Source organism: Xylocopa sonorina, chromosome 8 (genome assembly GCF_050948175.1).
Source record: "Xylocopa sonorina isolate GNS202 chromosome 8, iyXylSono1_principal, whole genome shotgun sequence".
Taxonomy (NCBI): Eukaryota; Metazoa; Arthropoda; class Insecta; order Hymenoptera; family Apidae; genus Xylocopa; species Xylocopa sonorina.
The window spans coordinates 12282754-12295404 of record NC_135200.1 but is presented as its reverse complement, the minus strand read 5'-3'; the positions used below and the strand labels follow the sequence as shown (position 1 = coordinate 12295404).

Sequence of the window (12651 nt, the reverse complement as noted above, 5' to 3'; positions counted from 1 at the left end):
CACGGACGATTACGATAACTTTATGTAATCGGTACAATGGTAAAGACGAACCGCGATGCGGTCGCGAAGAAACGGAGAGAGTAACAGAAGCGTACGAAAGAAAGAAAGAGAGAGAGAGAGCTGTATCGATTCGCAAAACGCTACTTATAATTGCGTTCGCAAAGTGACGCAGAAAACCGAGCATACACCATAGAATTTAATCGTTTTTATGTAAACCGATATCTCGTGGTACACCGAACCATAATGCGTGATCACTTCCTTGATCGTATGCGATTACCGTCCGGTTGCTCATTTTCACCCCGGCGGAGCGAGCCGCCATCACCGCCAACAGCACCGCCGCGCGAGATTCGCTTTTACGCGGAGAAAAGATTCTGTTAGGTAATCCCGTCGAGAGACATTCGATCGCGGCGCTTTCATTAAATCACTATTATTGCTCTGCGTGTCACACTCCGCGTTTCTCGAACGGGCTCGAGTAGGTGGCATTCAAACGCGTTCGACTTTACCGCCACCGCTAACTGTCACCAATCACGAGCATGCCCTTTGAATGGTCGTTCGTGCCGGTCTTATCGTATCTCGTTACGCGCCCCGATTATATATTCGGCTAATTGTTTTTAAACAATCGATCGTGATTCCCCTTACCTTTTCTAGACCGATTCGAGGCGCACGACGCTCAAGGAAATCAGAGACAACACAGAGCGGACGGTACTCCTGACTCCTGACGCACACTGGTTTCTTCCGCACTCACTCTACTACTGGCAGACGGTATCCCCTTAGTCTGTTTGTTTCCCGCTTTTCGCTTCCACTCGATGGATACTCCGCTTCTTCCGAGTAACCGAAAACGTAAACAAACTTCTGGTTCGGGCACGCGCGCGCGCGCACGATGACCGTCAGCCACCTTTGAGCGGTCAATCGAAAGTAAAACAAGGAAAAAAAAAGAGAAGAGCAAGAAGTGCCCAGCTCGAATCGAACTCGCGTCGCGCACGATTCACGATACTCGGATGGAAAAGCGCGCGCAGCGCATCGATACGTATCGGCGAAAAGAAAAGTTTCTGTTATTTGTAGAGGCGCGCGGAAATGGTAACCGTCCTTTCTCGACCGATCGAGGAGGAGGCAGCCATAGTTCTGGCGGTTCACCGAAAGCGCGCGGAGTACCGATATTTAGCGTCCAATCAGCACGTTTGGCCGCGCGACGGCTCGATTCGAAATCGTTCGTACAGCGCAGAGTGACGCGCAGCCGTGATGCACCGTCGACGGTCCGCGGGAAATTCAGGAAGCTCTCGTGTGCCCGCTTAATGGTTGCCGTACCGATTATGCGCTCGCGATGCTTCGCGTTTCACGGTGGTCTCTTTTCCTCTCTCCCTCGGAATCCTTTCTCCCGTTCCCGGGCAGGGGTTTCGTGGCGAACGGGGAGAGAAGACGGGTTGTTTGCGTGACGCACGAGGCGTACGAGTCTTTGGCCGTAAGCGCGAAGGAACACTGAACGTAACGCGCGAGCGGCGAGCCTCGGTTTGCCTAGCCTAGCCGCCACTAAACGCCACTATCCTAGGTTAGACACGCTCGCGACACTCTCCCTCCCTTCCATTCCACTCCTTCTAGCTCGCGCTTCTTCTTCCTCTTTCGCGCTAATGTGCTCTCCCTACCGCCGTCCTTTTCTCTCACCCGTCGGCTGTCTTGCTCTATCGCCACGCCGATCTCGCGTCTTTCTCGGACTCTACGGATCTATGTACATAGAGTACGGGGGGTACACACGCCGTGCGGATTCGGAGCGGGCCGGCTGGTGGGGGTTCGTAAGGCCATAGCCACGGCCACCAAGTCGCATACTCTCGCAGAGTAGCAGCCGCATGCACGCATGTACATACATGTTGCGAACCGCGCGTACACACACGGACAGGGCGACCGTTGTCGCTCAGTTTCTCGCGTGTGCGAGCCCGCGAGCGCGCGCTCCACGATTCTCTAGGCTCTCTAGAGCGCTTCGTCGATCTCGTGTATCGTCCGTGGATCGTTGTCGCACGGAAGCGTTTCGCGGGACTATTTTATAACCGGAATAACGAACCCGAGCTAACGAGAAAGTAGAATCGCGTGTACTTTTTTCTTTTACCACTCGCTCTTTGTTCCCCGAGCTCTGCTCGCGCGAATCTTTTTTTACGGAAGACGAAAATACCGAATTCAGGGGAGAAAGAAAATGAGATTCGCAGTAGGGATAGTGCACAAGTCGTTTTGACGAGACTTGGCGCGACACGGTCAACTGTAAACGCGAGAGCAGCTCCGTGCTACGAATATACATAGACCCGCACGTGTACACGCGAGAAGTTTAGCCAAGCTATAAGAGAGAGAGAGAGAGAATATACGCTCCGTATGTAATTTGTTCTATATTCAAGGGGCACTCTAGCACTCGTGTGCCTATCGCATATATGTACGAGGAATGTATATGTCTTCATGGACGCGAGGGTGTACGGGAATGTAACCACCGTGCGACTGAATCTAACAAGGCGCACAATGTCTTCCTCCACCGGCGTCCGTTCTCTCTAAGCATGTTCAGAACGCGCGTTGGCATTCGAATGACTATTTACACGTCTTGTTATTGCGACGAACGGAACGTAACGCGAACCGCTCGCTTTATCGAAATTCGTTTAAAATCAGACGAATCGGTGAATTGTGCTCTCGCGCGATGAAACCACGCGGCGGGATGTAACGCGCGCGACGTACGAGCCAGGGTGTTCACACGGAAACGAGCCGTAGCTTTCGTTCGACAGCTCCGCTGAAGCGTAATTCGCACGCAAAACTAGAATAAATGTTGCTTTTCCCTGTCGGTGAATTTGTACGTAACGGAAACGCGATCCATTGGACGCGATCGTCTTGTTATCGCCTGTAGACACGATGCGCGTGTGAATGCCAGATTAAGGTGCTATTTAATGGCCGTAAGCACCGATACGATGCGAAAGAGTCGGTTCTTCAAACGCGTTTATTATTACGCTCGACAAATTGCTGTAATTAATATTGGGATGGTAGGCGGGTCAAATTTTTGCGAAACGACCGTCCTCTATCCGTTATCTTTATAGCAATGTAAAAGTCGTACGTACGAACGTTTCTTTGTGCAACATTGAAAAATTATCACGTTTTTTCCACACGTTACGGCTGTTCGCAACAAAAAGGCGAACGCGGAATCGAGCGTATGTAGGGCTAAGGGTAAACTGAGTAGTGGGACTCCGAGTTTGGTCAGACAGGCAGCGTTTAATCCACGTTCACTCGACGGCTGCCACGGATGGCGGAGTCGATTCCCGAGACTTTCTAACGAAAGTGCAAGTCTTTTCTTCTAACCGGCTACCATGCCGCGCAACCGTCCTCGACGCTACTTTCGCGCGTTTTCCGCGGTTTCCCGCCGAGGACGAAAACGTCCAACGCTTCCGGGCTGACTCACCGTGTCTCTCTCGTAAGATATATCTCGATGGTCTCTTAATTAAAAAAAAAAGAAAACGGAAAAAACAACAAAGCGATCCTTTTAATTAACGCACGTTCTTTCGCATGACGGTATCATTCGTGGAATCCTTGAATCCAAATAACGCAACTATTAAAAATGTAAAGATGATTCGAGAATGCAAGGAATCGATATGAATGTATGTATAAAACGAGAAGGTCGAATTTGGGAAGTCTTGTCGAGTCATCGCATCGATTCATGAATTTGCGGGTAAAATTTCTAACATTCGAACGTACCGAAGAGCCCGCCTGCGGCACACACAGTCAAGGTCTCGGCTCTCCTCGACTTTGCCGTGACATAAATATTCGGGGGCCTTTTCGGGCCCACGTTGACTTCTCCTGCGAGAGGCCTGAACTTGTCGGCTGAACGAAAGAAAGAGGGGGGAATTGCTCGCGAGAAAAAGAGACGGAGGAACCTTGCTTGTAATCATCTCCACTGGGGAACGAACGGCCCTGAGTAGGAGAGCTCAAAGATTAAGCCATCATTCTCAAATCGAAACCTTCGCCTCTCGACTATTTTTGAAACGGCAGCAATTCTATTCGAAGCAATCGAACACTCTTTTTTTCCGTCGCGTTTCCATAAATACACATGAGTTAATAAATTCTATTTATGAACCCATTCATTTATATGCAGATACCAGTCACGCCGTGTCGCATGTTAAGAACGTAAAATGCTAAATTAATTAAAATAATTTCCGCGAACGGTTGATTAAATTCCCGTTTCTAGCCGCGGTTCCGGTTGGCCCTTACTCGGTAACGTCGAAACTCGACGCATAAAGAATCGAAGCTGGTCCGATAGCACGATTCGCGCACGCATTAAAGCGTCGCACGTTCGCGGCGTCTCGTCATCCGTATGCTTCGTACTAGACTTAATAAACTTTCACTGGCCTCTCACGGCGTTCTTTCTCTCGCTCCCTCTGCTCGACATCCAAGCCGTAAATTCGGTAACCTCCGCCGCTGCCGCCTCCTCACGGAGTTCCCTCCACGCCGTGTTTCCGCGGGGTGCAGCATACGAGCGGCAAAATTTGCCACGGCCCGTGCATCGGGAAAAGAAGTAATGGATTCTAACATATAAATAAATGCACCTCAAAGAGTCCGCGTCCCCACTTCCGTTCCTCTTTCTCCCGCTCCTCTCACCCGCGCTCTCACGCGTGGGACGTTGCCCCATTAGCAAAGCAGATATAAGTGCTTGCGAGAGAGAACGTAGTCAATTTAACGAGGTTAAAAAAAAAAAAAAAATATCCTCTCTCGCCCGTTCCTGACGGCGGAGGTCCGCGTACGGCTTCCCCGAGACTGGCAGCGACCGCACGCTTTTGCGTAAAACAACTTGCGTACCGCGCCGCGCCCGATCACTCTCGCTTTTCACCTGGCCAGCTGACAAAGATCCCTCCCTAGATTAGTTTAAACGAGTACTCGGAATCGTAGTACTCCGCGTTATTTACCTCTGCCAAGTACGCTGACTGTCCGCGAGCGGTTAATCGTTTCTAAACCGTCGTCGTCGCGGAGTTAAATCGCCGGGTTTTGTACGCCGTTCAGGAGAAAGTTGAAACGGTCGAAGAACTACGAGGTACCCCGGTTGCTGTTTCCGTATCTCCGCGAGAAACGCTCTTCCAACGGCGAGCAACACCAAAATCGTGTTGCAAACCGAACAGACGGAACCGAGAGCTCGTCGACAGAGGTGACGCGGTGCGTCACTCTCACTTTTTACCTTCCCGAAACTCGAGGTGTACCCCTACCAGCGATTGGCTCGCGCGATTCGACCGGCCTCTGACCGGTGTTAACGCACGATTAGTGGGCCAGTGTCAGTCAACGACATCGTTTTGGGTGGTGGTCATCGACAGATTCCAAGCCAGAAATGGAGGCTGGCGATCACGAGCGTAGACGATGAACCGCGTACGCCGGGGCCACTGGCCAATATTTGGGCCAATGTTAACGCTAGCCTCTATATACCGATTGCCTAATACCGACTCGAGCCATAACACACCTGATAATGAGAGCGACGAGAAGGAACTCTCGTACACGAAACGCGTTATTCAACCTTCTACGTAACGATCGGTGTTTCGTGTACACGTGTACACGACCTTAGAAATATCGATGACTCGACCACGTGACGATCTTTCGACAGCCATTCTTTCACGATCGAGTGTTCGATCTTGCTACATCGCGCGGTACAAGTGAAAAACGGAACCATCTAACGTCCAAGCGTGCGATTAAGGCGAGATGAAAGCGTGTTAGCGTCGGATTAGATGAATTTGCGAGCAAACTTGATTCGATTCGAGCGAACTGCTCGTTTCGCTAGCGGAAGAAGATGGATGCCTCGCGCCGGTTGGCATTCGGAAGCCATTATCTAACCGAATCGTTCCGGCGCGTCGCGGTGGGACTTTCAAAATCTTGTTCTTGGCACTCGATCTACCTGCTCAATGGCTCGTAACCGGCGGTCCTTGAAATTCGCGCGTCACTTCGTGCTCTCTGAAAGGCGATTTTGGCCAATTCATGTCTGGTTCGCGCGACGCGAGTTTAGTGTCTCGCTGTGGGAAACCCTTGCGGGACGACTCGGGGCGTCGGCGTCTCGAAGAACCTGTACCGCGTACCCGTACGGCGACTGCAAAGTTAGACTCTCTCGGGAATACGCTCGCGCGGACAAGAGTGGCTCGCGTTCGTTCGCTCTTAAATGTCCGTGCCTGGTGACCCGTGGTGCAAACTAAACCCACCGGAGAAAGTTACTTGATACTTTCTCGTAGCTCCGCTGCCTCCTTGCACGCCGGTCGATGCAGTCGCTTAAATGGTCCCCCGTATCGATACGAGCGTTCGAAATCGACGCGTCAAACTCATAACGTTTACGGAGGAACGAGCGAAAGGAAAACGGGACAGAAATAAAGCAGGATAGAAACTTTGCGGTTTCTCCGTTAAAACAAGCGCACCGTTGTGCGAGGAAAAATTAGAACGCCTATCTCGACAGAATCTCATAGGTGTCGAGTATATAGAGTATAACTCTTGTACTTTACTTGGAAAAATCACTCGCTATTATAGAAAGTTTTCGCTATTGATTCGAACGTTGCACACCCATCCGATCAAATTTGTTACATTTTACTCTTTCTACTCGTTACACTTTATCAAATCCCCCGTATGCGAGCAACGGAAATTCTGGCTCTAAGATAGGATTAATTGTGGAATTAGAAAAGAGCGAGGAGACTGAAATACGGATTCCTGTTGGCGTCGTGGCCGGAATACAAGCCGGCCAGTCCCGTTCGCGTAGAAACGCTACCAGTAATATCAGGATGAATAGCGCGGATGCGCGGCAAGAATGGATCAGGGTACTGGCAAAAATGTCGAACCATTCTTGGCCAGTCTTACGAGAGCTGAAGGCATTCAGCCGCTTCGCGGGCCAGCGACTTGATTTACTCGTTCGAGGGAACGAACTCGCCCGCGCTTACATATACTTACAGAAAGGCATAGCCGTGGCTCTATGTATAACCGAGCTATTATACTCGCAGGTACATCGTGCGCATAGTCGTCGTCGAAGGAAAATCTTGGCCCTCCTACGCCCGTTCGTTAACTATTCATGCGCGTACCCGTATAGCCCGCGGTCGACCGTGATGAATTGGAAGTTACACGCGGTGGAAAAAATCATTTAGCCAGCCGCCAGCGCGATAAGTCATCCGTTTCGAGCGTTCTGTTTGCGATAAACCGCGCTCTGGACTCGGTTTCGCTCGATGATAATGAGAAAACGCTAACCGGAGGACCAAGGGGTTGCGTCCCGTCGATGATCCTTCTCCCTCCTCTCGTTCGCGAATCGAATTCGTGGCTCGCTCGTTATTTATCATCGGGGCGCAAATAAATATCGCGGCCCGTATCCGCGAGTGGTAGTAAGTCGGTGGTGCGCGCGAGAATGTTTCGCGAGCGGCAAGAAACAACTTGTCGCTCGGTATCGGTGGTCGGCGTGGAAGAACGCGATTCGATTTTTCCCGAGATAGTTCCCGAACGGGGATGGACAGAGGCGGGGTAAATATTTTCGTGGACGCATCTCTTCGGATGCGACCAACCGTGACGTAGCTTTCATACTGGAAACCCTGTGACGTCACTCATTCGATGACGTGTGGTCAACCGCGGTCAATGCACCAAGCCGACGTTTCTTGCAGGGCACTATAATGCTCGGTTCACTGGCATCGTGCTTGTGCGCGTTTGTTCACGTATACAGAGGCCGGCACCGCGGTGCATGTACACGCGCGTTACACCGCAAAATATCGGGTGTTCATAAAATCTTCCTCCATCGTTGTCTCGTGCCTTTTTACGGAAATGGATTAAGTCGATACACCCTCGCCGCTTCGTTCGATAATATACACATTCGAGAGGTTACCTTTCGAGTTATCGAAGGAACGATCAGTCGCTCGCTCGCTCGCTTGCTCGCTCGCGAACAAACGAACGGGCTGGAGCGGAGTGACTGCGTTAAAAATTCACGCAAGACATCGGTGGGTGTCGCTCGAAATGCCTGCAGCGCGGGTACGCTTATGGGCGGCATCAAAAATTCATGCACGTCGTTGACGCTGTTACCCTATATTCCCGTTTAATGATAGTGCGCCTTAACATTTCCCCCGTCGCATGTATTTCTATATTTGCGATCAACAGATTCCGTAAATACCTCGGGATCGCTGTAACGGCCGGGCGCATCGAGGACTGAAACGGCTCGAGCGAACTTTTCCGTTGCTCCGCGGGATGAGCACAATTTTTCCTCCCGCCAGACAATGGCCTAATTACGGACAAGTTGCGCCTTTTTTTTTCGCTACTCATTGTTGTCCGATCGTTTAGTATCGCCGTGAAAAAAACGCACCCACGTGCGACGCCTACGCCTACGTTTAACCGACGCTATAGGCGCAGATCGGAGCAGTAGTAGGTGACGCGAGTTATCGGGCAAGTAGAATGGTCCGCAGTATAGTCGGCCAAGTTCCGATAATCGATGATCGTGAACGCGTGTACCGGATACGGGAATTGTTTACGAAGTGAGAAGAAGGCAAAGGAAAATCGCGGCGCATCGTGCTACGTGCGTAAGACAGGCTCTACGTGCTTAGAAACGTTCGGATAGCAATTTGCGTTGCGAGTTGTTGTTGTTGTCGTTGTTATGAAAGGAAAAAGGAGATGGACGGGAAATGAAAATGAGGGATCGTTTGTTTGCTCTCCAATTCGACTGTCGATTGTACGCGAGGCAGGGGTCTACGATAAAGACAAAGAGAGGCTCGAGAATCCAGCAGAACAAATCTGTTATGTAACCCGAACGGTTTTACTTTTAACGCTGTCTTCAAACAAGGCGTAATGGTTTCCTCTCGTTTAACCGTATCTTATCAAGATTCATGGAATTTCGTGCAAGAACGATGCCTTTCGTCGATTCTTGTCTTGTCGAAAAATCATGCAACGGTGTGTCTAGAAAGCATGTAGCGAAAGGAGGTGTAACAATATTGCATAAGAGCAAAAAACCCATTGTGGACTATTAATCCTCAACAATTATTACCAGACCGCGCCGGCACTAATACAACCGTCGAAACCGAAGGAACTTCTGTTACCGTGTGAACAAACGATGGACACGGTTGTCTTCGTGCTTTCTAGAAATCGTATTCACTTCGATACGCGGCTCGTTAACGTTCGCATCGTTTTTAAAACCGTACACCTCGCGAGCGTACTCACGAGGAACGAAACAACGCTACCGCTTTATTTCAGGAACCGCGAGATCCTGACCGCCATCGAAAAAAATGCCGACGCCTGGCCCGTCGGAGACGAACGTGAATTTCGTCGGTCCGAACGAGATTTCCAAACCGATTTCGGGACAGCCGCGGTTCAGGTGAACGCGAGGAACGCGAGAGAGGTTGATCCACGGGGAAGAAAATCGAACAGAGGCGAGACAGGAGGCGAGCAGAGTCGCGCTACTCGTTTCCCCTTTTGTCGTACGCGAAGAGTGCTTTTCGCGAAATTCGTCCAAAGAGAGTCTCTCCTCGGCCAGGAGAGACGAAAAGAGAGACGTGACTTTAGCCATAAGCCGTAGGTAGGCCGCACAGAGCATGGACAAGCAAGTCGAGTTGAGAGGCGCGGACGGGCGGTCAGAGACCCCGCAGGGCCGGCGCAAACAGTACAGCATTACCCACTCGCTCGTTCTATCGCAAACCTGGACCCAACAATGCTCAATAATCGTCCCTGTGATCGCGCCACCTTTTAACCGGCAACCTGGAAAAATCGTCTACTCTTTTTCCACCGGTTTCGCCCCCTTTTTCTTTTTTTACGGTCCGCAAAAATACCGACACCGAGACAGCAGAGAAACATACGCTGATCGGCCGTGCTTTAATGCTCCTCACCGGACGGTTTTTAACATTCTCCAAAATATGATTACTGGTAAACCGGATACGGTTTCGGATGGTTTGTAAAAAGAGTACGTGCATCGCGTTGTCTTTTCTCTCGTCGTGAAATGGCGAGCGAATAGGTGAGAAAAAAAAGGAGCAGCAAAAAGCAGAAGAACGTAACCCGATGGATTCGACAACGATTTCGTGAATTTCACTTTTCATCGAACGAGGATTTTTACTTGTTACCATCGAGCGTACAGGAACGAGCGACGCTCGCGTGTGTGTACACACGGAACTTTCTCTGTAATTCGCGGCATTCTCGGCTTTACGTCTCCTCGGAATGATGATTTCCGCGATTCGTTATAAATACGTTGAACGTGACGCTAACATAGTCATAACGCTTGCCCGTTTTACGCTAACTTTCTGTGTAATCAACAACCGCGCGCACTGTTCTTAATTTCATCGCCACTTTCTCCCCCTCTCGATGAGCCACTCTTTTTTTCCGTTCCGGTGTAATTAACGAATGCGGAGCTTCGCGGTCATTAAAATTTTTAATAGAAACCGATACCGTCTGGGAAAGAAAGAAAGCGTTCGGGAGGTCGGCTGAGCGTGAAGAAAAATTACAAAGTCGATGTGACCGGCTGTTATCGATAAAAACGCAATGCATTATGATGCAACGGTAACGCGGGACAACATCCAGATGTTAGTTATTGTCATTCTTATTGTTGTTGGAAGCAACTGTAACGTTGCTATGTAGGTCGAAATAGAAACGAACCGAAAGTTGCGGAACGTTAAAATAAAAAGTATCCAGCTTATTGTTAATAAAACGGGATTATAGAATCTGCGTGGCTGAATTTTATAGCGGATAGATGGTGTGAAAGATATCCGAAGGAAAAGTTAAATATTGACTGGCGCGGCTAGGTTTAACTTAAACACGGAATCTTACGCGTCTATTTTAGTTCCAAGTAAAGGAATAGGCTGTTCGCCCGAAGGTGTTTTGCTACGAACATAAACAATGTACCAAGAATACAGACGCACGCAGAATTCGAACGATAATGCGTTCCGATGGCCACCGCGGCGCGATCCACGCGGAAACGTCTGGAAAAGTTTCAGAAAAAGAATCGGGTCGTAGCTACTCGTATACGAAAGGAGCCGACACTTTTTTCTTTTTTTACACGACTGTGCCGAAACTTTCGACGACGTCCTAGTCCGTCTGAAATTCTACGGTCAATGATCCCTCTCTGCTCCGATTTCACCAATTTCGTTGAAAAAAATTCCGTCTCCTTGCGCTATTAGTATTCCCAGAGCTACATTTCCGCGCTTCCGGTTGATAATAATTCGCGAGCACGAGCGATTAACAACCCCTATGGAAACCCGTTACGTACGTCCGTAAGAAGTACGATATTAAACCGCCTTAAGACGGTGTTCTCGCCACGTACGTCTAATTAAATTAAAAGCTCGTAACGGCGAAGCTTCGAGCCTAACCTCAAACGGTCCACCGCGGCGATAGATACGAGACGGATCGTGTTCTCGCAAACGTAACGATAGACGTAATAATTGTCGCTCACCGATCGAGGACGCGCTCGTGACATCTGGATCCAGCCGGCTCGGTGAGCTTCCTCCTTCCCGATCGTCAGCAGAAGATCAGCTTCGCTCCTTCTTCTGGTACGGTGGTGTTTCGTTCACTTCAAGTCACCAACTCTGAGAAAGCACCCACACACACCGTAACGCGCACCGTCCACGTCGAAAAGAATCTACTGAAAGTCGCGGTGTTACGCGGTGCCCGTTGCCAACGTTGTTCTCTGTGCATCCAGCAGGGTTCGTGAGAGGGTTCGATATATTCGATATATAGCGAGAATCGTAACGGAAATCGATGGCGGCGGTGATGGCGGGCGTGCAACCGGCGCCGTGGTCCCTTTGCGATTGTCACACGTTGACGCGCGTTCGAAACGGTGTATCGTTCTGTGTTACGTTCCGGCGGTTTAGCCGGCACGTGGTCGCGTACGAAACACTTTCAGCCAGGCCGTCGAGAGAGAGAGAGCCCACGCGTCTCGTGTGCTTGTAATCGCGCGTTCGACTGAGCGGCCGAGTACTCCCGAACTCCCCGGCTCTCGCTCGTGCCGCTCTTCCTGCTCGCGATCGACTGCTCCCCTCTCTTTCTACCGCGTGCCGCCTTCGATGCGTCATCTCCTTCTATCGTGCGCCTCCGCGATCTTCCCTTGTCGCTCCAACGGCCTTCTTCCTGCGTTTCTCTCTAATGTATCGCTCTCTGTCGCTCTTGCTCTCACGATACTCCTTCTCCGTTATCACTCTCTGCCATTCTCTCTCTCTCTCTCTCTCTCTCTCTTTTTCTCTCTTGCATTTTAACTCTTCTCTTTTCTTTTGCAATAAATGCACTCCATTGCACGAAGAACGCACGTTTTCGCAGATATTACGATTTCGAGTATTTTAGTTTAAACGGTGCTCGATACTCGCGGTCGTTAGAATTTTAATCGATAGCAACCGATCGTTGCATCAAACGTGCCCATTAGCGTTGGCTACTCCTATGAACGGTCGTGCCTCTTCGTCGTCGTTCGCGTCTGTTTACGCTTCATTTGAATACTTTCCCTGCTTTCTTTCCCGACGCGCACGTATTACGCCACTGTCTCGCCCGTTTACTTAGCCGTTTTCGATTGATCGCCGCGTCCTATTCCACGGTTACCACTTCTTTAGAGCCTGGTACATCACGGCATGACGTTAACCTAGCTTCTCTTATACGCTTGAAAATTCATCGTGCTCCACGCGATTTTCTCGAGGTCCTCGTCCTCCCTCTCTCTCTCTCTCTCTCTCCCTCTCTGTTTCCCTCTTTTTCTCG

At 50.2% G+C, this 12651-nt stretch overlaps 1 protein-coding gene across 2 annotated transcripts in view; it reads right to left on the bottom strand.

Annotated features, from left to right (window-relative positions):
- Eip74ef (Ecdysone-induced protein E74) overlaps positions 1-12157 on the bottom strand; it is a 136843-nt gene extending 124686 nt beyond the window's left edge. Inside the window, exon 1 of one of the 2 annotated variants that reach the window (XM_076899308.1) lies at positions 11366-12157. The gene's annotated coding sequence lies outside the window, so the exon portion shown is untranslated. The remainder of the gene's footprint in view (positions 1-11365) is intronic. The other variant, XM_076899307.1, reaches the window with a different exon arrangement.
- Positions 12158-12651: the final 494 nt, after the last annotated feature.